The following is a 26,479-nucleotide window of genomic DNA, read 5'->3' on the forward strand; positions in this document are numbered from 1 at the left end:
TCACACTCATCCTCACCCAGACCATGACCTCCTACAGCATTTACTGTAATCATGCCAATGTTCTCTTTACCATCCTCATCTGAAGATTCATGTCCTTCACCAGATATATGAAACACACATTTCTTAAACATTCCCCCTTGAAAGCTTTTGCAATAATTAGCAAAATATTCTTTCTGGGAAAATCGGTGCCCCTGACAAATGATTCTTGCTCCCACAGTGGAAACACAACTTCTCTTCACCCTTAGTTCCCTTCGACTCTGTACGCTCCCCTTTGTCCCATTAGTCTCTTTTTGGGGAGTCACGCTGCCCTAACTCTTCTTTCCCCCTTCCTCATCTGGACCAATCTTTAACACTTCCAGCTCCACCTCTTTGTTTTCAGCTTTTGTCAACTTCGCCAAACAAGCCATTGAATGTTCGACCCTTTCTGCAATGTTTATATTTTCCTCCAAACCGGGGTCATCCTTTAACCACAACTCTTCACAGATCCTATTGTTATTACAATGAATCATAATTTCATCCTAATGTGCTGGTCCAAAGTACATCCAAACTTGCAAGTCAAAGTCAAATGACGCAGAGCCGTGATATACTCCCCATTCTCCTGCAAAGGAATGCCAAAATGATACCTCTCTAGGATTGTGCTAGTCTTTGGATTGAAATACACATCTAACTTCAGAATGACGATTTCTAACTCATTGATTGTGTCGTTTTTATCTGAATTTGGCAGGTCTGGCATTTTTCAAATATTTGCTGACCCTTGTACCCCAGAAACTGCATTAAAAGCGACACTTTCCTGTAATTGCCAAATGTTTTCCCACAAGCAGCTCTGACGTAGTGTAGGACATTTTTTTGCCATTGCCCCCATTTTATTCTGCATGGGAAAGGGGAGGCCATAAACATGGGAGGTCCAGGCACATTCTGCAAGGCCATTGCTGCCGTGAATGTGCTACTCCATTCACGGCACAAACCACTCCAATTTCCCAAGATTACGGAGAATGCTTGCTAACTTCTCAAGCACTGCACAACTATGCGGTCTGCATCTGATCCAGCATCAATACATTCTCACAATGCTCCCTTTAAAATAAAAAGTAATGCCATGGCAACAGCTCTGTGCTGTTTGCTGTTGTTGCGTTGGAGCGTCATTCACTTTCTGCGGGCCGTGATGGTGTCTTTAAAGATAATGGCGACACCGCTCCCTATTTTCTGGATCCTGTCGCAGTGCAAGATGGTGTAGCCGTTGGGAATGGCTAGTGAGAGTGCAGGGCCTGAGGAGGGTGTGAGCCAGGTTTCTGTGAGGCAGAGGATGTCAAGATTGTTATTGATGATCAGGTCATGGATGCCGTGTGCATGTGCTACCAATGATCTGGTGTTGAGCAGTGCACACCGTAAGGGAGTGTTGCAGAGGTGGGGGGGTCATTGGTATTCATGGAGATGGTGGGGTGGGATGGAGTGTTATCTGGTGAAATCGTGGTTGGTGGATGGTGCAGTATTTGAGGTAGAGATTGCATTCTGAATTGGAGAGGGGGTGGAGAGGTAGGTAGGGTGTGCGGTTCGGGAGGTGAGGTGTGTTGTGCGGTCATACAGTGAGTGGTCAGCACATTTGATTTCTGTGAGCAGGCCATTGGGGGTTGATGGTGGGTGTCTTGGCTGCGAACAGGTTTGGGAAAGGAGTTTAGTTTAGTTTAGTTTATTATTTGTATAGCGCCGCCTGGCCCTAGGGCATCCAGGCGCTTGCGATGAATACAACAAGAATAATACAACAGAAATGTACAAACCGATTACATATTTACAAATTTACAGTCTTGGTGCATGCTAGTAAGGTAGGGCTAGGCAGTTTACGTTTCTTTGGATAGAAGCCAAATTTTGGTGTTGTGTCTAAATCTGTGAAAGGAAGGTTCTGATCTCAGCTCGAGTGGAAGTGAATTCCAAAGTTTGGAGGCAAGCACGGGGAAGCTGGAGCCACCTGCTTTTTGGAGCTTAAATCTTGGGATATTTAAGCAATGTGTTTGAGCTGATCTGGTAGGGCGCGCTGGGGTGTGGTGATTGAGATTGTCGGATAGGTATCTGGGTGCTTGGTTAGCTAGGCATTTGTGTGTGAGTGAGATGGTTTTATATTCAATTCTTTGTGGTATGGATAGCCAATGGCAGGTGCGTCTGGCGTCCGAAATGTGTTCATGTTTGGGTATGTTCAGGGCTGCTCGCAAGGCGTTGTTTTGTATGACTTGTAGTTTGTTGATGTTTTTCTGACTGGTCCCCAAGTATAACGCATTGCAGTAGTCAACTTTGGAAAGGACTAGCGCTCTGGCTAAGGTGATGCAGTTGGATGGTGAGAGGTAAGGTCTACTGGCATTGATGAGTTTACAGGTGTAAGCAGTGGCTGATGATATGGAATTGATCTGTCTTGTCAGTGTGAGGGAGGAGTCGAGGTAGATTCCTAGGGTTTTGACGCTGTTAGAGACGATGATGTTATTGCCGTCTATAGTGAATGCTTGATAGAGTTTGTCGAGTTTATTAAGTCTGGGTTGGGAACCTAGGAGAAGAAGTTCGGTCTTGTCGTCATTGAGGCATAGGCCATGCTTGGCCATCCATTCTTGGATAATGGAATAAATGTTGTTGAGAGCAGTGAGGTCGGTGGAGTAGTCGCCTGTTAAAGGGATCAGTATTTGGGTGTCATCTGCGTAGTTGGTGTAGATGACACCCAAGCGGTCCAATATGTCAAAGAGGGGTTTCGTGAACACATTATATAGAGTGGGGGAGACGCAGGAGCCCTGGGGGACACCGCAAGTGACTGGGGCTGGGATGGCAGAGGCTGTGGGTGCGTAGACTCTCATGGATCTGTTGTTAATGAAGGAATGGATCCATGCGATGGCGTTATCTGAAAATTTGGCTGCTGAGGATAGATGTTTGCAGAGGATGTCGTGGTTGACCAGGTCGAAGGCGGCCGATAAGTCAAGAAGGAGAAGGATGGCTAGTTTACCATTGTCTTTAATGTTGTCCATCTGTATCTTAAGGTCAATCAGGGCGGTCTCAGTGCCGTGTTTGGGGCGGAATCCTGATTGTCTGAGTCCTAGTAAGTTATTTTTCTCAAGGTGGTTCTGTATCTGAAGATAGGCAGCTCTGTCGAGGATTTTTAGTAGGAAGGGTACGGTCGTAATGGGTCTGTAGTTGGTGGGGACATTAGGGTCAAGGGTGGGCTTCTTAAGTAAAGGAAGAACCCAGGAGTCCTTGAGGTTGTTGGGCACTATGTTGGAGGTGAAAGATGAGTTGATGAGGGAAGTGATGAAGGGAGCAAGTTGTTTGGCTGCATCTTTAATGACTGGGGCTGGGCAGGTATCGCCTTGGCATTTGGACGGTTTAAGAGAGTAGATTATTTCTTCAACCTCTTTGATGGTTATGGTGGAAAACTCAAAGAGGTTATTGTCATCATTTTGGGGGGTGGTGTGGGTGTGTGTAGAGGGGGTGATGTTATCAGTGAGGGTGAGGCTTTCTTTCTTTGTCAGGATTTTGGCTTGTAGTGTGGCAATTTTGCCTAGGAGTGCTTCCTGGATGCTCGTGCACCAGTGGATGTCTTTGTTACAAGTGTCTGGAGTGGGGGAGGGTGATTCGAGTTCTCTCAGGATATTGAATAGCTCTTTGGTATTAGATTTGGCGTTGCTGATTCTTTCATTGTACATGTTTTTTTAGACTGGATGATGGCTGATTTATAGATGTTCGATGCCAGTGCGTAAGATGTCTTATTAATAGTGGATGGTGACTGTTTCCATGCTAATTCAGCTTGTCTTTTGGATTTGCGGAGTGTTTTTAGTTTGGGGGTGAACCAAGAATTGAGGTGTGCTCGTGGTTTGGCTTTCCGAAGCTTGAGTGGTGCTATGGTGTTTATGGCCTTAAGGATAGTTGTGTTGTACAACTCTACTAGTTCAGTAGGGTTGGTCATGGTGGGTGAGAAGTCGATGATGGGTTGGAGTAACGGGAGGAGTTTCTCTAGTGTGATATTTTTGTTGTTTCTTGTGAGTGTGGGTGGGGCATTGGAGGAGGGCCCTGGTGTTTGAGTGCCTTTGTTGATGGTGAAGGTAATAAGGTGGTGATCGGTCCAGGCGCATGGAGTGTTGGAGAGGATGGTAGTGTTGCAATTGAGGTCAGCTATCCAGTCAAGGATGCGTCCTTTGTTATGTGTGGGTTGTGCGATATGGTGGGTGAGTCCTAATTCTGAAATAGTGTTGGCGATAGTGTGAGCTTTGTCATCTTTCTCATCATTGAGACCTAGATTAAAGTCTCCTAGGATGAGTAGTCGAGAGTTAGGTTTGATATTGTTAGAGAGTAGAAGGGCTATGTCGTCATTAAAGAATAGTATGGGGCCTGGCGGTCTGTAGATGAGGTGGATGGTGATAGTGCTTGTGTGCGTTGTGGATAGTTTGAGGGTGAGTAATTCCGCTGATGTCAGTGATTGGTTTTGTATGTGTCTAATGTTGATGGAATTTTTTGCAATAACGGCTACTCCACCACCTTTAGCTGTTTGTCTGTCTGCACGGTAGATGGTATAGTCATTGGGTATAGCAAGTGATAGAGAGGGGCCAGACGAGTGTGGAGCAACGGAGTACTGCGTAGGCTTGGCTGGTGTGTGTCATTGTGGTGCAGTGGCTGGATGTTGGTTGTGGTAATCTTGGTGGGGGAGTGGATGGATGTAGTTCGGAGGAAGTTGAAGGTCCCAGTGTGAGGCGAGGTGTGGTGTAGCCAGCGCTGTAGGGAGGTTTGGGGGGCTGTTGTTGGTAGAGTGGCTTCCATGGTGTCCGGATGGGAGGGCGAGAAGGGGGGCACCACCGCAGCAGGAGTCAAGGGCGCCTCCCTTCTCTTCCGTCCCCCTGCCGGGGAGCAGCGTGCCTCATTTGGTGTGCCGTGGCACACAGTGTTGCCCTCTCTGACAAAGTGAGTTCAGGAATACAGTCGGGCAATCTGAAGATTCAGATGAGGATGGGGAGATCACTCCCAGCACGTCGTGAGGTCTCTATACGAGTCTATGATTCGTGGGGCTCCACAAGCTCACACTCTCCCAGGGTGTCCAGTGCGAGCCGTCAGAGCCATTTTGTGAGAGCAGGGGGGTCTCTGAAAACAGGCTCTGCAGTGACTCCTAGGATCCAATTCATGTCGGAAAACACACCGTCGGAAAAACACATCCTTAAACTTTCTTCCCAGCTTGTGAGTTATTAGGGCTGTCTGTAACATCTGGCAAGTTCAAGTATAGACCTGTAGGGCAGATATGGGCAGTCGTTGCCAAGAAAGAGTTACCTTTGTGTGAAAGTGTCCTAAGGAGCAGTTCTTGGAGTTCCAGTGGAGGGAAGCATACAAGAGTCCAGTGAAGATGAAGAGGCCCAGGGATGAAGCAATCTAAAAAGAAAGGACTCACCAGCAGCACCGGACAGTCAGGAGAGCAGTACCCTGGGGGCGATAAAGCAGCTCTGCAGTCCTCTGTTTACTGATGTGGTTGCTATACACATTGCTCAGTGACCAATGAGGGCGCAGTGACTGCACATCCCTGCAGGAGGGACCCCGAGACGCTTGGGCAAAGCGGTTACTCTTGATCCAGTGATTCCCAGGTCCAGGCTTCGGGCCACGGAGCCAAGAGGTGAGTTGGCTCCAGTTGGTGGTAGTCATTGATGTTGGGTTCCCACGTCGTCCTCTGGCACATAATTCAGCTTCTACAGATGAGGCCAGCTCAGAAAGACCCCAAGGAGGAACGAATATTGAAGAAAGGTTGAAGAAGTTGCACCGAGGAGGAGCCTGCCACGGATGAAGGACTGAGAAAGTGACTTTGGCAGGGCAGTTGCAGGAACGGGCAGGACAGGCCACCAGAGCTTCCAAGCTGGGGTAGATGGAACCAGGGCAGGGCAGGCCCCACAGCTTCCCAGCTGGGTTCGATGAAACCAGGGCAGAACAGGCCACCAGAGCTTCCCACCTGGGGTAGATGGAAACAGGGCAGGACATGCCCAACAGGTTCCCAGTTGGGGTAGATGGAACCGGGCAGTTGCCTAATGACCTGGGTGAATCTTCTCTAGTATTTTTGACACAGAGTCTTTGGAGTCCTCGCAGTGAAAGGGTGTCTGCTTCTGGGTCTGGCGATACAGGAAGAGTGACACAGTCAGGAGCTACAGAGAGTCATGTCCTTTGAATAGGAGATGGGATCCAGTTGTCCCCTTCGGATCAGGGAAAATGGGTGCAACGTCTGCCTCCTGATCCCACTCCCCCTGGTCTGGCTCTCTTCCCTCCAGGCTAGAAAATGGCTTCAAACTGTTCTATCATAAAGCCCCATCATCCTCTATTCTCCCAGCCAGGCCAAGGAATCCCAGTGGGGGTTTGTCAGAGTGGTGGTAAATGGTAATGGCCGTCAGGGGGGCTGACGGAAACTGACTGGGGTGACCCCATCATCCTCTATTCTCCGCAGCCAGGCCAAGGAATCACAGTGGGGGTTGGTCGGAGTGGTGGTAAATAGGAATGGAGGTCGGGGGGGGCTGATGGAAGCTCACTGGGGGGGCCCATCATCCTCTATTCTCCCAGCCAGGCCAAGGAATCACAGTGGGGGTTGGTTGGAGTGGTGGTAAATGTGAATGGAGGCCAGGGGGGCTGATGCAAGCTGACTGGGGGGCCCCATCATCCTCTATTCTCCACAGCCAGGCCAGGGAATCACAGTGGCGTTTGGTCAGAGTGGTGGAAAATGGGAATGGAGGTCAGGGGGGGCTGATGGAAGCTGACTGTGGGGAGTGGATATAATACAAATAGGATAGCAGATGGGAAGGGAAGAGGGGTAGACTGATGTTGCCACGCTATTCTTCTTGCATCTCTTTTGCCCTGTATTTTGATTTTATTCCACAATTATAGCATTTTGTTAAAAAAGGTACAACACGTTTGTTCTTTGGACATGATTAATTGGGAATCAGGATCTGCAGTATACAGTTTCTTTTATTTTTCATGCTTTGGCAAGAGTTTTCCTTATGGAGAAGGGGAATCTGGTCCTACACATCTGGGTTTGAGTTCAGGCGTCTGCACCTTTTACTGCAGTCCACCACACTAGATCAAGTGTGCAAATACTTTTTTCTGAATCTGGGAAGCCATTTTGTGTTGGATCACAGATCAGGGAAATCCTGCTCAAAGCCAGTACTTTGTTTTAGACACTCCTGCACCCACACCTGATGGAAATTGGGCCCCCGTGATCACAAACGGGGCCCATCTAATAATATGAAAATTCCTGGGGTGGGGCTTGCACATTATTGAGGGGGAGCTGCACAGCATGCACCTTACGCCCTGAAGCAGTGGTGGGCACCCTGTGACCCTTCAGATGTTCTGGCCTATGACTTCTATGATCCTTCACCATTGACTATGCTGAACATAGCTGATGGGAGTTGTAGGCCAAAACGTCTATGGGACTCTATGGGAATGGGGACTCGGAAGCACTGGCACCTTTGCTAACGGTGCCGGCGCTTCCGTGAAGAGTCTGCCTACCATGGCCGCTGCGCCCGGGTGCAGCAGCCCCGTCAGGAAACAAGGGTGCCGGTGAGCTTACCGGTTTTTGGACCGACAAACTTGTAATGAGGCCCAAATCTGAGACAATGGCACATCAGACTTTTGTAGAGTTTGACAAACAGAACACGGCAGAGGAACAGAGCTTCAGAACCAAGTTTGTATATTGATAACTACCTTAGCAACCAGAAACAGCACCCACATATGCAATTACTGAAACAGGTCTGGAGAGCACAGCTTGCAAATATCGTTATGGCCACAAAATAGTCAAATGTGGCCCAATTACACTGTTTATCCGGGGGTATAAGCCTGTTCAGCTCATAAATTCATGATACTCAGGTATGATGACCTATCACAGAGAACTTTTGGCCCCCTTTGGCAGTGGCAGTCTGTTGCTCACAGGAAGGCAGGGCACGGCTGTGCATGATGAGGGGTTGTAGGTGCTGGATGCCTGGGAAAGGAGTCACAGAAGGTCTCCGGAACAGGAACACTGTGGCCTGGGTGCACTTCATCTTCAGACTCAGATATAAAGGAGTCTTTTGCAGACCGATTCATTCAGAAACGCGCTCAGCGCTGCCAGGTTGTGCTGCGTCCCATGCATCACATGCGACACTGCATGAAATGGATGACATGACACAGCATCAGTCTTTTGCTTTTCTTGAGTGTATTATGCTCGCTCTTCAAGTCAAACTGCAATATTCAGCCACAGTTTTAAATATGTTCACATATGAAAGCAACAACATAATGTCAAGACTTGTGTGATTATTGCAAGCATTCACCAAGCCCTTTGTGATGAAATTACATCAACTTTCCTTTGCTTTACTCCACAACCTTCTTGCAAGATTTAGCCGCCTTTTAATATGGAAACTCTATAAACATTCTACTATAAAATAGCGCCCTTCATTCTCTTATATATATTGTCCCTCCCTATATTCATAAACTATATGATTTATTTTACTGAATTCCATTCCTGCCCAGTCTGCCCCCTTTGAACTCTACCCACCGGTGTGCTTGTTCCTGGGTCATATTATTGTGGGGCAGTAGTTGATACTATTAGTACATTGTCATTTAGCTGTGGCCCTTCACCCAGGGGACACCCAGGGTACATGAACAAAGCCAGAGATCTCACGTCTGATCTCAGCAAGAGTCTGACATGCTCTTTATTTATTTATTTACTTCTTAAGCACCAAAAACTTGCAGGCATTGGGGCGCTACAAAAAACATAGAACCAAACAAACAAAAATAACATAACAACATGGGTTTTCATACTAGCAAGGCCATTTTTAAATCACTTAAAAAGGCAGAAAATCTAATCCACTATAAGTTTCAAATTGGAAGAGCCTTTAGGAAATATGGCAAATTACTGGCCCCACATCCTACTATTACACAATCCCTATTTTTCTGGGTGCACCAATTGTCTATATCCAGTCTACGAAGCATCTTCAAGTCCGAGTTTCTAACCACTCCTGGTCCAGTCCTTTGACGGAGCCATGCCAACACTTTATTCGCTTTTAAATTGTATTTTTGCTTGTTTATTTCTAAAGTTTGGAGACAGAATTAAACCTTTTTTCCTATGTTGCACATATTTTGAATTTACATGGTGGTGGACAGCCAATAGGCACCATGATGCATTTTTGTTAGATTAGCTTCTAACGAGTCTTTGGTGTGTGGAGACACACTGAGCTTTGGTGTGGAATAAGTCTTGGAAAGCACATATAAAACCCTGGCTCTCCTTGCAGTCCCTTAGCCAGGAAAAGTGGACCAACATAAAAACCTCAAAACCATTCTGTTCAACAAATACGCCTAACTGTATCCTACTCACCAATACTTCTGCAACCGTATTAATTATGTAACCCAGCAACTGTTCTACTTCAACTGTGTTTTTGTAACCAATGTAACCTGGCACCTCTTCCAGGTTTGGGCGCTATCAACAAATGAAATAAATGAATGAATAAATAAATAAATAACATATGCACTTGTCTATGCAATGGAGGAAACCAACAGGTGGTTTTAAATGGCTTTATCTTTATGTTTAATTAATGGATGTAAATAGTTTTTAGGTAATAACCTTTAAAATCCATTGGCTTTAAATGGAGGTTTTTTTGCCATTTCCATGACATAGGTTTACAGTGGTTGGGATAACATCACCTGTCTACTGGCTTGCCAACCCTGACAGCACTACAGTGAATACATCTTTCATGTTACTGGGCTGTTTTCTAGAGGGTTGTGCACATTCTTGATTGGTTGCAGGATTTAGATTCCTCAAAGTGACTAGGAGAATAATAGGATGCTAGTACTATATCCAACCACATTGCTGCTAATATGGGGACTGCTTATTGTTTTGACTTGGCTATTTTTAACGCTCATATAGTACTTCTATAAGATAATAAATATACACACCTGCTAAATAAAAGTGTGAGAGCATTCTTTATGTTTTTCTATTTAAGCAATAAACCTGAGCATGGGGGGCATTACCAGGTCATGTAATGCCCCATGTCCTAAGTTACAGGCAGCAGCCAACCCTGAGCCTGTAAAATGAGCCCAGGACAATACCAGACCTGGTGATAGACCCCCATCAAGGGGTGTATTGCTATTAGCACTCTGGAATGCTTTCTCGGTTGGCAAAAATATTTTAAAGTTCAGAAATGGCCGGTTGTTCAACTAAAAAAGAAATCTACAAAATAAGATGGCTGTCGTGGACAAGGAAGTAGGGAACTACACATAGTTCTTTTTCCATTTCTGTTAGGGAGATATATCATTTTCTTTGCTTCATCCCCTCTCCCAGTGAGACCCCCAGGACTTTTTGCTGGACTTCTGGAACTTTCTCTTTAATCCTGAGTGAGTCGGCCCTTTTCCCACTCATTCCTTCTTATGGGCTCTGTCTTTTTGAACTATTTTCTTTGTATTTGTGCTGTTCTATGGAGTACACCTTTCTCCGTATATCTTAGAGGCATCTATGTTTTACTGTTTGAAGCCCGCAGCTCCTTATGGGCAATGTTGCTGGGGAACCTTAGAGTCCTCCTTTAAGAATCGTTTACCTATTTTTTAGTAACTACTGTTCTAAAACTGCATGACCTAAGAGATTGGCACACAACTTCAGTGGAGTGCCAAAGGGATACTTAGTACCCCTCTTCTCTTTATTTCTGTTACATTTTAGTCATTATCCAGTAAAGTTTTCGAAAACACATTTTCGACATGACAATATCCCAAAACAAATATGTCGGAAAAATAAATTCCGAATTTATAATTTTTTTATTTTATATGTTTTATGTTTTTTTCATTAGTAAAAAAAAAAGTCAATAAAAAAAACGGAGGGTTGGGGGGCGGAACCTCCCATTAAAAAAAGAAATTAAAAAATAAACCATTAAAAAAAAAATATTCCGGCATTTCTGTGTCGAAAAAATGGCATTTCGAAAATGTGACGTTCGAAAATGTCACTACAAAACATTTTAGTCACATAGACCAACTCCTAGTTATGGCAGGTGGCAGTGGATGTGTTCTACCAACTATTGTGTTTAATTTCTACCGCAGGCTATGTCCATAGCCTCCGTAGTGCACAATAGGGGCACCTGAGTACCAACTCAGGGGCTTCCATCTTTATTTGCCATTTCTAGCATGGTTGTTCTTTGTTAGCCCTTCTTCTACCATTCTGGGGGGAGGAGGCCTGTGTGTGTGATTTGCCTTTGGCGGGAACTAGTAGGTATCCCCGTCTAGGCTCCAGAGTGCTGAAACTGAATAAAAGGTGAGGCTCCTGGAGTGGAAAGCAAGTCGACCACTGGAAGCTGAAGTAACTGAAGAAGAAGACGACCAGAGATGCCTGCAGACCCTTTGCAACAATGTGAAGCGACCACTACTCTCCTGAACCTGTTTTTCTATGCAACAGAGGAGCTCCAAAGAGGATGACGCCTTCCCTTTGACTGATGGAAACAACCAGACCCAAGATGAACTCGGTTTTGAGCCATCTCCCGAGGTCCTAGAAGGTTCCCGAGCCAAGAAACACCAATACCAGACCACCTGCTGCGCATTCTGAGTGCAATATCGTGGTGCGGATAATCTCATCCCAATCTTTTCTGAGCCCTCAAGAACACTCCAGAGATCCGATGCAACTCACCCAGACCCCTCACCAGAGTGAGGGACTGCTAGAAGCAAAGAAGATTGACTGGGGAATCACATCCTTTGTTGGTGCGGCTGAAAAGGCGCCAAATCCACACACTGAACTGAGAAGTCATTGAAAGCCATGCCAGAGATCCCCTCTCAAGACTGCTGTCGAGTCCTGCACTGTCCAGTCGTGGAGAATCCAGCCACAATCTTTTCTTCTAACCTGAGGTACTGTGGGGATAAAGATATTGCTTACCTGATTATGTGATGTTGCTCCAGATCTTTGGAGTGCACCTAAAGGTATCCAGGGCACCCCCTCTTACCTCCGAGCCAAGCTGCTGCTTGTGCCACCTTTGCAAGTTCTTTAACAGGGTCTCCACCGTTGGTTCAGACTTCTAACATCTTCCTTCTTAGAGGCTAGAAAGTATCCACAGGAACTTTTGACCTGCTGCTGCTTCACAAGACTTTAATCCATTCCAAACTGCCTTTTAGCTAGGGGTGCATTTCGGACTTTAAAAGACTTGCTGTGCGAAGAAACTGCCTCTAAAACCTGAAGCTCTGCTAGTATAACTCTAACCAACTGTTGTCCTTCACAAAAGTCACTACCTTATATGTGTTTGCAGACTAAATGCATTTAATGTATGTATGTTGGTGTTCGCGAGTTTGCATTATTACTGATAATACGATAGAACTGTCATTACTGTCAAATCTATGGAACAAATGTTACCGCAAAAAACTACCAACTAGCCAGTGGCCTTTGCAAAGTAACTTAAAGTATTCCTATGTATTTTGGTTTTATTTACTAAGTGATTTAAGGTGATTCTAGTGTAAATATAATGCATCTATATTTTAATATACATTTATGTGTAAGTGTTTCTTTGGAAGTGTATTGCTAACTAAGATTCAAAGTACTTACCTACAGCTCAAATCTTCCTCTTAAGCTAAGCCTGACTTCTCTGCCATTCTACCAAGGTTCCAGCAGTAGTACAGACTGATACTAAGAGTTGAGGATCTACATACCACTGGGATAGTTGGCTGAAGTGCTGCTACCATGTAGCACTTGTAGAAAACTCCCCTGACACTTTCCATGGCGACATTTGCTGTGGTGGAATACTGAGTGTCCCAGGTGCCGGCCAGGGACAAGGCAACATCAGGTAAGTGGGGCATGGGTTGGGATAAGGGTGCTAGCTTATTTACCTGTTGCCCGTTCTCAGTCAGGGTGCTCAGAACGTGGGAGGTTCCATGAGGTAAAGCCTGCATTCTGAGATCTGTGTTTGACTGGCATCCGTCTGAATTCAGAAATTACGAACAACGCAAGCCTCAGAGGAAGAGCTTAGGCTCGAAACACGTGTCAGGCTGATTTCGGATGGAATAAAAAATCTATGCAACTTTGCACAAAAACTTTGTGGCAGTGTGATTGTATATGTTCAATAACTGTTGTCTTGTACTGTAGAGTGTTGGGTCAGAGCACCTACATCATACAATCACCTGCTGCCTCCTGCTCAGTTATTGTGAGAGTGCGAGCGCTTGGGTGACTTTGTCTTACCTGCCCCCTTTCTGTTTGCTAATTATAAACAGTATACATGTATATTACTATACATATACACTTGAGAATCCTTGTTTTCTTAGTGGTAAAACTATGTAGGGAAGTTAATGATGACATTTACACAAGGATAATAAGAATTGGTTCCAAGATTTTCTGGGGCAGGGTCACAACAGTATTGCTGTCCAATGCTAAACCTGTCAGGTGCTCAGCAGTAATGACTTCTCTTACAGTAAATACAGAGAGCCAACTCTCTACAGAACCTTGTGCCAGGTACAGCACTATTCTCTGCCTCTAAACCTGCCACAGCCCCACGTGTGTTCTTGACTACCTCTGAGGTGGAGGTTAAGGTCTGGCAATCGCGGTAGGGTGATAATCATGGCAGTTCAACTCCTCCCGCTTGCCCCTTGCATTATTATTCTCATTGATCAACCACCTAGAACTCTGCCCTTTTTTATCTCGATCTTCTAATTAACTTTCTTTCTTATGAGTCTATCATTGTGTCCCGAGGTGAGATGAACCTCCCTACATTTTGAAACAACCATCATCACCAATTTTAATTCACCCTGTTTGATAACTCCATACTCTCTTTCCAGAGCTTTGAAAAGCATTCACATCCCAACTTCCCTGCCCTGAACTTCCTCTTTGCCTCTGTCAGCCACTATAACCCTTCCATTTTACCATTGCACATCTGATAACTTCCTCCTGTACTTTGCCATCTCTCCCAACCCCATGCAAAATCCTTCCCCTACTTTCCCCAATACCAAATGCATATTCAAATCTGTCTCTCTTGTTCTCTCTCTTGATGAAGTCAGAAATTCTTGCTGGTCCTCTCGCCAACTCGATTGAGAACGCCTTTGCAGAATGTATCTTGGCTCTTGCTATTTCGATTGAGAAGCACTATCCTGATTGATCCTTCACTCTACATCTCATCACTACCATACCAATCACTGGATCAGCAAGCTGATATGATAGCTGATAACCCATACAAATCACTGGATCAGCAAGCTGATATGACAGCTGACAACCCATACCAATCACTGGATCGGCAAGCTGATATGACAGCTGACAACCCATACCAATCACTGGATCAGCAAGCTGCTATGACAGCGGATAACTACCAGGTGCCTCCATCTCAGTTGCTGGAAGGAGGCCAGGTGTCCCTCTCGCATTGCTTCCTATAAGACATCTTTCCTCAATTTCATCTCTGCTATGTACTCTATTAAATCCATCTACCTCACCAAACCTTTCTCATAACTGCTACGATCCTTGTAAACTATATACTACCATCCAATTCATGGTGCCTCCTCTCTCTAAGTGATGACTTTGCCCTCTCTTTCTCATGCAAAATCATCAAGATCAGGGGTATCTCCTATGCTGTCCTGTGTCTTCCCATCCCCCACCCACCATCTGCATCCTCTCACCTTCACCCTTCTTCTCTAGAACAGCCTAAGTAGAACTGCCCCCTCTGCTCCTCTGTGCCCACCAATCCTGTGCTCTTAGTGACCATAATACTCATCAGACTACGAAGAATGCACCACCCCTTTCTCCAGCATTGGATCTTTCATATATTCACATGCTTTGAATATTCCCCCCTTATCAGACCGGGAATTCTCGGTTACACACTTCATACTTTTACTTAAAGGAAAAAAACAGGTGTGTTTTGTAGTCAATCCTCCTCTTTATGGGTTCTTTGGTCACAGCCAACGGGATGTCGAGTAGTAAACTCCTCCCCTGGAGGTCATGTTCAGATTCTAACAGGCAAGTGCTGACCTTTGTCAATACCTGAGAATAGGCCTTTAACCCCTTGGGGAGGAAGGAGGGAGCATGTGAACCTTTAAAAGATACCAATGCTGGAGAAATGGAGTTACAGGTAAGAAAGGTACTCCTTCTCCAGAATTGGATCTTTCATAGATTCACCTGCTTTGAATAGAATATATAGCAGTACTCTAGACATGTTGGAGGCAAAATGGATAAATGCCTACCTCACTGGAACAGGTGCTGCAGGACGGCTCGCCCCATCCTTGCATCTGCCGCGTGATGCACTTCAAGGCATTCGCTCTAGTGCCTCTTATCTAATCCGTCAGGTGGAACACCACAACTTTCCCTTTTCCTTGTCCAAATAACGGAACAGAGTGGTAGGGATGTGTACCCTCAAGCCTTCCTGGAGGCTCTTGCACAATCCTCTTACTGCTAGTACTCAGAGCCAGGCCTATCTGAATCAATCAATACTTTATCTCCTGAGGGACAGTCCCATACCCTCAATCCTTCCTGGAGGCTCTTGCACAATCCTCTTACTGCTAGTACTCAGAGCCAGTCCTATCTGAATCAATCAATACTTTATCTCGGGAGGGACAGTCCCATACCCTCAATCTTTCCTGGAGGCTCTTGCACAATCCTCTTACTGCTAGTACTCAGAGCCAGGCCTATATGAATCAATCAATACTTTGGGCCTCATTAAAACTCAGGCGTTAAGGGTTAACACCGTCGTTAACCCTTAACGCCTGATTCCAATTTTAACGGCTGCTTTTAGCAGCCGTTAAAATCCATGGCGCTAAACCGCCTTGGTGCTAATTACGGCACCGTAATTTACGGTGCCGTAATTAGCGTCTTCCCCACTCCCATTATGCCCTATGGGGCAAAAATGGGAATGGGGAAGGGTAAATGGGTAATGGGGATTTACCGCCCCACTCACTTTGGAATGGGGCGGTAAATCCGCCATCCACCATGGTGTAAACATAGTTTACATCATGGTGGTAAAGTTTGTGTACTTACCGCCTGGGTCGTAATGACCCCATTTATCTCGGGAGGGACAGTCCCATACCCTCAATCTTTCCTGGAGGCTCTTGCATAATCCTCTCAGAGCCAGGCCTTTCTGAATCAATCAATACTTTATCTCGGGAGGGACAGTCCCATACCCTCAATCTTTCCTGGAGGCTCTTGCACAATCCTCTCACTGCTAGTACTCAGAGCCAGGCCTATCTGAATCAATCAATACTTTATCTCGGGAGGGACAGTCCCATACCCTCAATCCTTCCTGGAGGCTCTTGCACAATCCTCTTACTGTTGAGTTCTCAGAGCCAGGCCTATCTGAATCAATCAATACTTTATCTCTTGAGGAACAGTCCCATAAAAGTCTTATATGTAAAAGAAATTAAAGATAATTTATAAACATGGTCCATATTACAACGCATGCACGCAAGTAAAATCAGTAAAACTGTTCCACTAACTATGATGTGACTTTTGAAACAGCAGCAGTAAAATTAGCAACACAAGAGCACAGATACATCAGGGAGGAACAATAAATATAGAAACGCAGGTCTGCATTGACTGTAGCCTCTTTCCCAAAAAAGTGGAACTAAAAAACGCTTTCCTAAGAAGTGCATATAAAGCCCCAAATAACGCTGCATGGAAAGGAGTTTCCATTCCATTGGTTTCACAAACACAAGACATTTCATTTTCCCTCCAGCGACACCACTTTCCATGTGTGGGAGAAAAAGAGTTTAGCCTTAGGTGACTTAATAGGACAGGGTGGTATATATCTCTGACAACAAGCAAATAGCTTGCTATCCCTGAAGCTGGTGCAAGTTTACAGTATTCCTCAATGCTTGATTGAATCTAAGACATACTTTCACTTTTCCTACTAACTATTTTGCAAAAAGTAGATTTTGAACTTGACTTAACATTAACAGGAGTACTCTTCAGGTTACTAAAAGAACTGTGAAGGCCAAATGTATGTGATGAACAAAACTTGTTCCTCAACCATTAAATACGGCTTATACGGCCAGTCTGGACCAAATCGAATGCCCTGGGTTAAGGTTGCCCTTTCATGGCGCAAATCACATGACTCTTGTTGCATTTTGCATTCTAATCGCGACTTATTTATGTGGTTCTACCAGACAACCCTATACAGCAGAAGCATTTTTATGCCATAGGTTCTGTGACGATGTCCGAATATTGCTTTCGTGAATAGGCATCACAGAATGATGCCTGGCAGCTGTAACATTTTGGGTAAGAACTCCCCGTCCTATCTTTGCCGCATTTCTTAGCGGACCCAAGTGTTTTGACTCCTAACATTATAGCGTCAGCTTCTTTTGTAGGGTCTTCATAACAGCACTTGTGTGCATTGTTGATGACGCAGATTCACTCTAAGTATTGCTCCCAGGATCATGATGTGGCAGTACAACCTGGGCCTTTGATCAATGAACCCAAAAGCTCCATAAAGGTAAGATGTGTTTGTATTTAAGTGCTCCACAGTAACTCCATTGCAGGCTGCAGAGAGTAGAATTATATAACTCAGTTATTCTAGCAGGTGGACATTGGGATTATGAAGCCGCAGTACAACTCTGGTTCATGGTGGAAGAAGTAATACGCTTCTCTGAAGAACCTCAGTTTGGCTTCTAAATGTGCTACATTTGAATGTAGGTCTGGAGTGGCACATGTTCCATTAACAATCCTATTTTGTACTGACATGTTCATGTTGGGAACTGTTTAATCTAATATGGAGATAAATCTAACGCAAGGAGATTTTCCCAGTGTCCAAGTTTTGAAGGTACTTTTTGACTCCGGCTCTCCTGCATTGATTATAGTTATAGCCTTGGTTAGGGTGTTTTTATGTGACTTTGTAATCATTATAAAAAAAATCATTATCATTCATGTTTTTTTCACAGTACCCTACATCGATAAGAATTTGCGCCGTACAACATGGCTCGTCTATATGAACAGAAGAGCTTAGAAGACAAAACTCACTTCATTAATTAATATTCAGTACCATACGACTCCAGCAAATATAGCTGATAGGATATGCATCATTTTAGTTGTTTGCCTGATGAATGTCAGATTGAATGTATCAAATCACAGAAACACGTTCATAAATGTGGAAAAAAGGTTTTGTAAAGCGGCAGAGTTCTAGCTATTGAACCTACATCACTTGCATACAAAAGCGCTATTTGAGATTTGAGGAATATCATATGTGACTTCCTCAAGGGATTGCGTCAGTGAATTAGTATCTAGAATAAAAATCAGGGGTGCAAGAATGCACCCCTGATATAATCCTTTTGTAATCCTAAAGTCATTTGTCAATTCACCATCAGCCTCAAAATCTAAATCTTGCGTTATAATTAAAAAGCAAAACCATCACAATAGCTAATATCTTGTGTGATCCCCAGTTTTATGAGTTTAGACCACAACAATTCCCTATTTACATTGTTTAACGTTTAGCACTGGCCCAACAAACATATTCTGCACAACGCAAATATATATATATTTATACATTGTGAATCAGTCCCTGACCCTCTCTAAAACCTCATTATGTTTATACTAGTAAATGGTTTGCTCTGCCCAATCAACAAGGTGGGAAGGAAACAGAAAAACCTTTCCTTTTGCTAAAGTCATCTATTTATCAATTAAATAAGCCTGCAGGAGGACAGGGATCATTTTGACCCATTTTTATACAAAGGAACAATTATGCTAGTTCTACATTCAATTGGGATTGCGTAGCTGTCCAAAATACAACAAAAAATATGTTGGGCTGGGTCATCCCTTGATTCAACACTGAAAAATCAAAACACCAAAGACACTGGGCCTCATTTAAAGTTTGGCGGTCTGGAAATAAGGGTGCCGATAGCAATGTGCCAAAACTACGAGTCTGCCGGCAGGGGCACAGTAATCCCAGCAGGCTTGACCTGCCGGGAGTTCAGGCCCCTACCCTACCAGCAGGCTTTCCACTGAGCACCGGCACCGTTACTAACGGTGCCAGTGCTTCAGTGTCCCCATTCCCGAATAAGGATTTACCATTCTGCCGCCGGTCATGATATCCCGGTAGCAACTGGATATCGGGTGGTGGAAACAGTGTTAAGGGGTTGGTGGTAGCCCGCTGCCTACTGAGGGGTTTTATCACCAACCTCGTAATGAGGCCGTAAGAGTCTGCCAGTAGGGGCATGGAAATCCGGGCAGGCCTGACCTACAGGGAGTTCAGGCGCCTTCCTGCAGAGTTTCAACTGAAGCACCGGCACCGTTAGCAACACTGCCGGTGCTTCAGTGTCCCCATTCCCATGGAGTGATTTACCGTTCTGCCGCTGCTCATGATATCCCAGTGGCACCGGGATATCGGGCGGCAGAAATGTTGTTTCGGGGTCGGCGGTAGGTCGCTGCCTACCTGCAGGCTTTAACACCAACCTCGTAATGAGGCCTACTAACTACAATTCTGCAAGAATGAGGAAAATGTGATAAACAACACGCAGATCTGCTCAGCATCATACTGTGTACACAGCCACACTTCAGCCGCAGGTTGAACACATGCTTGGAACCCATCCCTGTGCTGTCTGACACCAAATCACATCCTATAATCTATTATCCCCTTTATGGAGATTATTGAGTGGTTAATTCAGAGTTTACCATTCATGTAAAATGCCAGCGAACAATGCCGATTCCAGAAACCAGTACGACGGCGGCTAGGACCAGGCGCACAATACAAATGACCCTTTTGCAGAAGCTCTCTGGCTCTCCTAAAACACAGACAAAAAACATACAACAGTCAGTATGAAACATAAGCAGGTCAAAGGCAACACGTGATTCTTTGGGGAATGTCTACACACCAAGTGATAGAAATACAGAACTCTTACACATGAAATAACAAATCATTGACACTGGAGCATACAACTTCTTTGGCTTGATTATTAAATATATAAATGTAAACAAATTAGTTAGTGAGTTAAACCACATTACATTAGAAGCCTTTTTGTTATGCATGACTGGTATACAAATTATGAACAGAACATCATATTAGAAATGCAACACATGCAAAATTATAAACAGATTCAAATCTAACACCAGATTTCGTAAGTCTAAATATATAAAATGATCTGCTACATAATATTCCAAATCTACTCTCAATGGAATTAGGCTTTGCTTTATCAATTCAGTTCTACAACTGTCTGTCCATTTTTATCAGGGGACAATGTAGGTTTCGGCAAACATGCAATTAAATAACCCTTCTTCAGGACCAAATGGCTTGTGTAGTTAAACCATCCAAGTTTAGGAAGGCATTCATGTAATGTTCCTGGATATTGCCATCCAAGTTCAAATTCACTATGAGTTGAGTCTTTGATTTAGCACACTCACTTTGTGTCCTTGCTCTGCCCTGTCAGATAGGGAGCCAACTCGTATTCAATACATTTTGAGGAACATGCCTGGGGTGTATTGACCAGGAGAAGCTACATCTGGAGCAAGCTGTATGTTTCAACTGTGTTCGAGACACAGTTCAGCATGCACTAATCATGGCAAGACCACACCGTTCTTGCATTCGAAAAGCAGGTTGTCATGTCTTAACTACTCAAGCTGGAAGGCACTGATGAGGTCCAATAAGGCCGAAACATGTCTGTGATTGTTCTCTTTGCATAAAGAAGGTACATAGTCTAGCAGTTGGGATTGGGCTGCTCTCTACCAGGCAGTGCAAATACTGATTTGTAGATAGTTATTTTATTGTGATATGGAAAGAAAAGCAAATAAGCAATGGAAACAAGGGGACGCAATGTTATTTTCCCGTTGTGCAATTGTTGTAAAATGGGTCACTGGATATCACCCATTGGGGCTAGAACTACCTGTCAGATCATCCTGTATTGACTGGGTCCCAGTGCAGGAAAGGCAAGGTCTTTCATGTTGCAGCAGTGTGTGTCCCTTCTCTAAGCACCCACTTTGCTCTGTGCTCTGAGGTGCTTTGTATACATTTATTGAAATTGAAAAGTGCTTCTCCAATGGGCATATGGATAGCTTGAGCAGTCCGATTGTGAGGCACTTTACAAACCTCTATGAATTTATGATATAGTTGTTAATGCATTGAGATTGCTTGTGGAGTCGCCAGAAGCTGGGAACCGTAAGTGGTGACAAGACAACTTTGATGGTGATGGTGGTTGGGGAGCATGAGATGGTTGACAGCATTCTAAGGGCCTCATTACGACTCTGGCGCTAAGGGATTACCGGTACTGGTAAGGGTAACAGTACCGGTAATCCCTTAGTGCCTGATTACGAGGTCCCTTTGCGGGTTCCCACTTTAACGGCTGGTTTTTCCAGCCGTTAAGGATTGGACCTGCAAAGGGACCTTGGTGCTAATTACGGTACCGCAATTTGCGGTACCGTAATTACTGCCTTCCCCATTCCCATTGAGCCCTATGGGGCAAAAATGGGAATGGGAAAGGGCCATGGAGAAAGGGGGAATTACCGCCCCACCAACCTTGGAATGGGGTGGTAATTCCCCCTTTCTCCATGGTGGAATCCGGCATGAACCATGGTGCTGATAGCACCATGGATTAGCGCCTGGATCGTAATGAGGCCCTAAGACTCTGAAGTTCCTCCTGGGAGAGAAGGTGCTCTTTAAGGGGGATCCCGAAGCCATTCTATATTGTAATGCCCTAGATTTCTGGAACTACAACGTTTTGGGGCTAGGACGTTGCAGTGATGTGGAGCCAGGATGGCGAATTAGTGAAGGGGAAGGCACAAAAGGGTGGACAAAGGGAGATGGTTAGTTTGAGGAGTGCTTGGGAGCATAAGGTGCAAAGGGGTGAGTACCTTGGGATAGATACATCTGCTAACCCAAGTGGATTTAAACTCCACTAGAAAGAACTAAAATAGGTAGCCATTTTGCATGGATATTCTCCCCACGGGAAGGCAGTGCAGAGAGGTGGCAGAGTCTCATGGGAGACTGTAGAGGGTATGGGTAGCAAAGTTCAATACCTTGTTGCAAGGAGAAATGGGTGGAGCAGTAAACCAGCATGCTGAGGACCAAAGTGTTTTGATGGAATGAAAGTTGAAACAGACATGGATTTTATGAATGCACAAAAGGTGAACACTGGCAGCCGGGGCACACATTTAACTTTAGTGACTCGTATGTAACATGCTGGTTACACACTCCACCCTTCAAAAGATCACCATCCTGGTGATAGGCTGAATTGTGAGGTTTCACTTTGTTATTAGAGTCTCTCACTTTTCTGCTAGTAAGACACCTCATGTGCCCAATGCTAATGGCCCAATAAGGGGATCTCCTTTTGCAATGACAGAGTTTGTACAGGAATTGACAGGCACAACCCAATCCCAGGCACTTGACTCTGTATCCCAGGGTACTCTTAGCAAGGTGTGGTGTCTGGATTCACCTCCGTGGTGGATCTACAAAGTGATGTAGGTAGATTTTATGGCACCTTGGATAACTCTGGCACTTAGTACTCGTCAGGTTTGTTGCACTTCTGTTATGCTCTCCCAGGGCTGCATGGGAGAGCAGTATCTAGAACTGTTAAGGGCCCTTAAGGTAGAGATGTCAGGTACACCGATGCATGTAGAATCTCCCATCTCTGCTTGGCGCTGTACGGGAGGACTGGTCCAAGAAGACCTCCCCTCGCCTACGCTTTCTCCCCAGGTGAGGACTATGGCTCTCTTGGGCGTCCCCTCATGCCACCCGGGCCCAGGTGGTGGAGGGCTCACCCACTGGAGACATTGCCCGCACGTATTAAATGCCCACATGTATTATAATTTAGCTAGGCCCAGAAACCATTTTGTCTGGTAAAGATGGTGTGAGCTCAGCGCACTGTAGTGCGGCCCCCACCCTTGGAGGGTTTCAGTCGTCCTTGTTGCCGCAGCACCCTGGCAGATCCGCTGCGAGCACGTTCCCACGAACAAGACGGACATGAGCTAGTGTAATACACTAACATTGTAACAGTTCACCTCCCGCAGTGTATCATCGCTCCCAGCATGACCCGGCCAACAGGCCTAGGCAAATGAAAAGAACAGTAAAATGGTCGTTAGATGACAGACAATCTTTGTGTATTAATGTTGAGACTACTTGCAAAGGATGCTTTCCTCTCATAAAATCCCTTATATTACAAAAGCCTGTAAGATGTATAATTACAAGAAATCATGCTCCCATGATATAAGCGATGGTGAGCCTATACCATTGCAGTTGGCTGCTAATAATAAAGGAACGCACCCGGAATCTGTTTGCTACGTGTATGACTGGAAAACTTACACCCCATGGGCTCGCGCCATAACTGAACTAAAGCTGCTAGAGGACACAAGAAAACGAATGTAACCATACAAAGGGCCCATGTGAAGAATGCAAAAGAAGGCACATGTCATGTGTGCATGTCTAGGCCCCACATGCGCCACCACCGTCACGAGCAAGTGGCGGGTTACTTTCTATGTTCTCCACCAATCCTAACTCTACCTCACTTACTGCAAATATATATGCATATAACTAAATACTGTACTGGTTAAAACATAATGTATAAATAAGGTGCTCAGACTGGGTATAATCAAGACACATCCAGCAAAGTTTAAATGCATGTTTTGTAATGTTTTGAATAAGTATTATAAGAGTGTTCAAATGTTTGTGATGTCTTTACCTAAATCGGCAACACACGAGGGAGTGAAATACGTGCAAGGCCATTCCCCCTCCCACCCTACGAAGGCTGCCAAGGCATGAGAGCAGAGACCGCGCCGCGCTGCGTTACCTCCCCCAACCAGACTGGAGTCGCTTCAAAGATTTGTAACCCCCTCTGTAGCACCCAAGGCCACCACCTGCCACATGCATTATTTACAGCACAGCAGTAAACCTCTGCCTGAACACACGCGCCCCCTCGTAAACCTCACAACCCACCGGACCATCTCAGACTTATGGCCCTGTGCAATCAAGACACCCAACACTTTGACAACACACAGCGGAACATCCATAACAACTTCTAACAAGGCAGAAAGACATGTACCGCCCGTCCCAGGCCCTGAAGCTTAGCCCCTCGACCTATGGCCCCGGTCAACAGGACACTGGTAACCATGCCCTGACGTATTACCTCCAGTCCCCTCACAAGATGCATTCCTCCTGTGTTGCATTAACCTGTTGTATAACCTATTGAAAGATTTACTAAAGAAGATAATATCAAAATGCCTGAATGACTGCGGTGTGCATGGCCTAGGGCTAATAAGTCAGGAAAAGACATTCATCTCTGCCACTGGCCGCGATGGCCCCACAACACCGCCTAGATGAACTCTGCCACCCTGCCAGGCCCAGCCCAACCCACGAGGCTGACCAGTGACGTCTTCCAGCCAAAGCCAACCACATCACAGCAGCACCTATAGTTAGTCGTCGCCACCCAATCCCCATGAACTTGTGCCCCCTATAGTGTGTAGGTTCTTATGACGTTTTTTGTAAATATATACGCCTGTCTTTGCTATTGTCAGACAGAGCGCTCTCGGAGTTTGCAGAGTCCTTTGCATGCCCTATTCTGATTGATAAACTCCCATTTACGCTCACCCGCACTCTGTCTTGGCCTTATTCCCATTTTGGGAGAGTCCTTCATTGTCTCTCATTGCGGGGAGGATCGTGCTGTTTGGGGACGCTTGCCTTCAGTGGTGACCCCGATAGCGTGATATTATTTCTTCCTAAACTCGTTATAACCGTCCCCTTTTGGCACGAGAATCTCCGGTCGAAAAGGGATACGCACGGTGAGCCGGCTCCGGGAGGCTGCCCGCCAACGGCGACCGGTACACTAAGAAGTGCGCACTCAATAGAGAAAGGGTACGGGATCCCGGTTGAAAAATCCCCTTTGAGTACCGCTCGCCGGAGTCGGGGCTGACTGTTGAGCTGACGGCGACACTGCCTGGACGGACCCAGTTTCGGAGACTATCGTTTCAAGACGGGCACGTGAGTACTGAGTGTGAGCGATTGTAAAGGGAGCGGGGAGAGAAGTGTAGGACAGGGAACGAAAAGGGGGTACGAAGATATACTAAAGATTATTCTAAAATTTCCTTTCTTTTTCTTTGCATATGGCCATTAGGACTACGAGGTGAATAAGAGATAGAAGTGACGGGAACCTAGCTCCGAAAGGGGGTGGAAGGCGGCGCCGCATAGTGCTATATTGACTAGTACTGGGAATATATGACGAAGTGAAATACAAGATAAAAGTGTTCAGCAAAAGGGGGCACTGAGAATATATTAGTGATCGCTATTACTCCTTTCTTTTCTTTTTCTTTAGGGGTAGGGGGAGAATAAAAAAAAAAAAAAAAAAAAAAAAAACACAAATATATGTATATGCGCATCCATTTATCTAAGTAAGACAGACAGGGACAGCCGGCTAGGGAGGAAAGGGAGGGCAGCTCGAATGGTGAATTGAATGCTACCAAGAGGTGTGTGCACCTCGTATGTGTCAGGGGACGACTTTGATGTTGCGAATGTGTAAAACGGCTATAAATGTATAATTGTTAAATGGTCATGGTAAGTGTGACCGGATAAAACTTTTTGAAGGCAACGTTGATACAGTGACGTGAGTGGGTGCCTTTTGATTTCCGGGTTGATATTGCCAAAATAAATGATGGGTTGCTCTTGTATGTGTCCCCCAAAGAGAACAAAGTAGAAACTGTGTACAGTCAGTTTTGTATTGTACAGTCAAGGGAGGGAGAGCCCAACCGAGCATAACATTGAATGTGAAGTAGAATATGAAAAATAATATTGATACTACATTCACATTGTAGTTGCAGGCACACAGAGACACATAAGCACTAGGAGGGCACAGAGATGGGGGCTGAAACACCCTCATCACATATTTGTAAAAGTCTTCCAGGGTACGCGGAGCGGATTAAGAAATATCACGACCAATGGGTAACTGAGTTGAAGGGAGAGGGGCTACCCCAGATATGGCCAGAGGGAGGGTCATTTGATAAAAGCGTTCTGGATATGGTGGTCACATGCATTTTCTTGAAGTATAAAGGAAAACAGTTGCAAAATAGGAGAGAAATAATAGATCTCTGGAGGTTGTTTGAAGAGATACCACCGCCTAAAGCACCAGCATTAAATCCTGATCTCCCATCCACTACAGACAATCCACTGATGATACAGAAAGATATCAAAGAATTGTCAAGTGTAGCGTCACCAATAGAGGTAATAAGTTTGTACCCGATATTAAAAAAGCCTGTACCCGCAGAAGGATACAGTGATCCAACGTATGTACCTCCCCCGACAACTACTACACCCCACCGGCCCACTGCACCCCCACCATATGAAAGTACAAGGGAGCGAGGCCAGGCGAGTACACAAAGGGTGGACATAGAGAAACTCACAGATGATTTACAGTCAAGACTCTCAATAGCAAAAGATGAGCTCTCAAGGATAAAAGACATGTGCGGACAAACAGCACTTAATGCGACTAGATCAGGGCGCACGTCTAGAGCGCCAGGCGAGACAAGAAGACCTGAAGAGGGGTGGAAAAAAGGTGAGATACTGTTCAGAATTGAGGAAGAACCAACCCGAATAATTGAAATAGAGACACGTGAGGGAGATCCTGACAATGATGAAAG

General features: G+C 45.2%; 1 protein-coding gene across 1 annotated transcript in view; it reads right to left on the reverse strand.

Annotated features, from left to right (window-relative positions):
- The window catches only part of LOC138562812 (uncharacterized), an 850,591-nt gene that overhangs the window by 310,665 nt on the left and 513,447 nt on the right, over positions 1-26,479 (reverse strand). The window lies entirely within an intron of this gene.

The sequence above is a fragment of the Ambystoma mexicanum genome, unplaced genomic scaffold (genome assembly GCF_040938575.1).
Source record: "Ambystoma mexicanum isolate Mex_15411 unplaced genomic scaffold, UKY_AmexF1_1 Mex_scaf67, whole genome shotgun sequence".
Lineage (NCBI taxonomy): Eukaryota > Metazoa > Chordata > Amphibia > Caudata > Ambystomatidae > Ambystoma > Ambystoma mexicanum.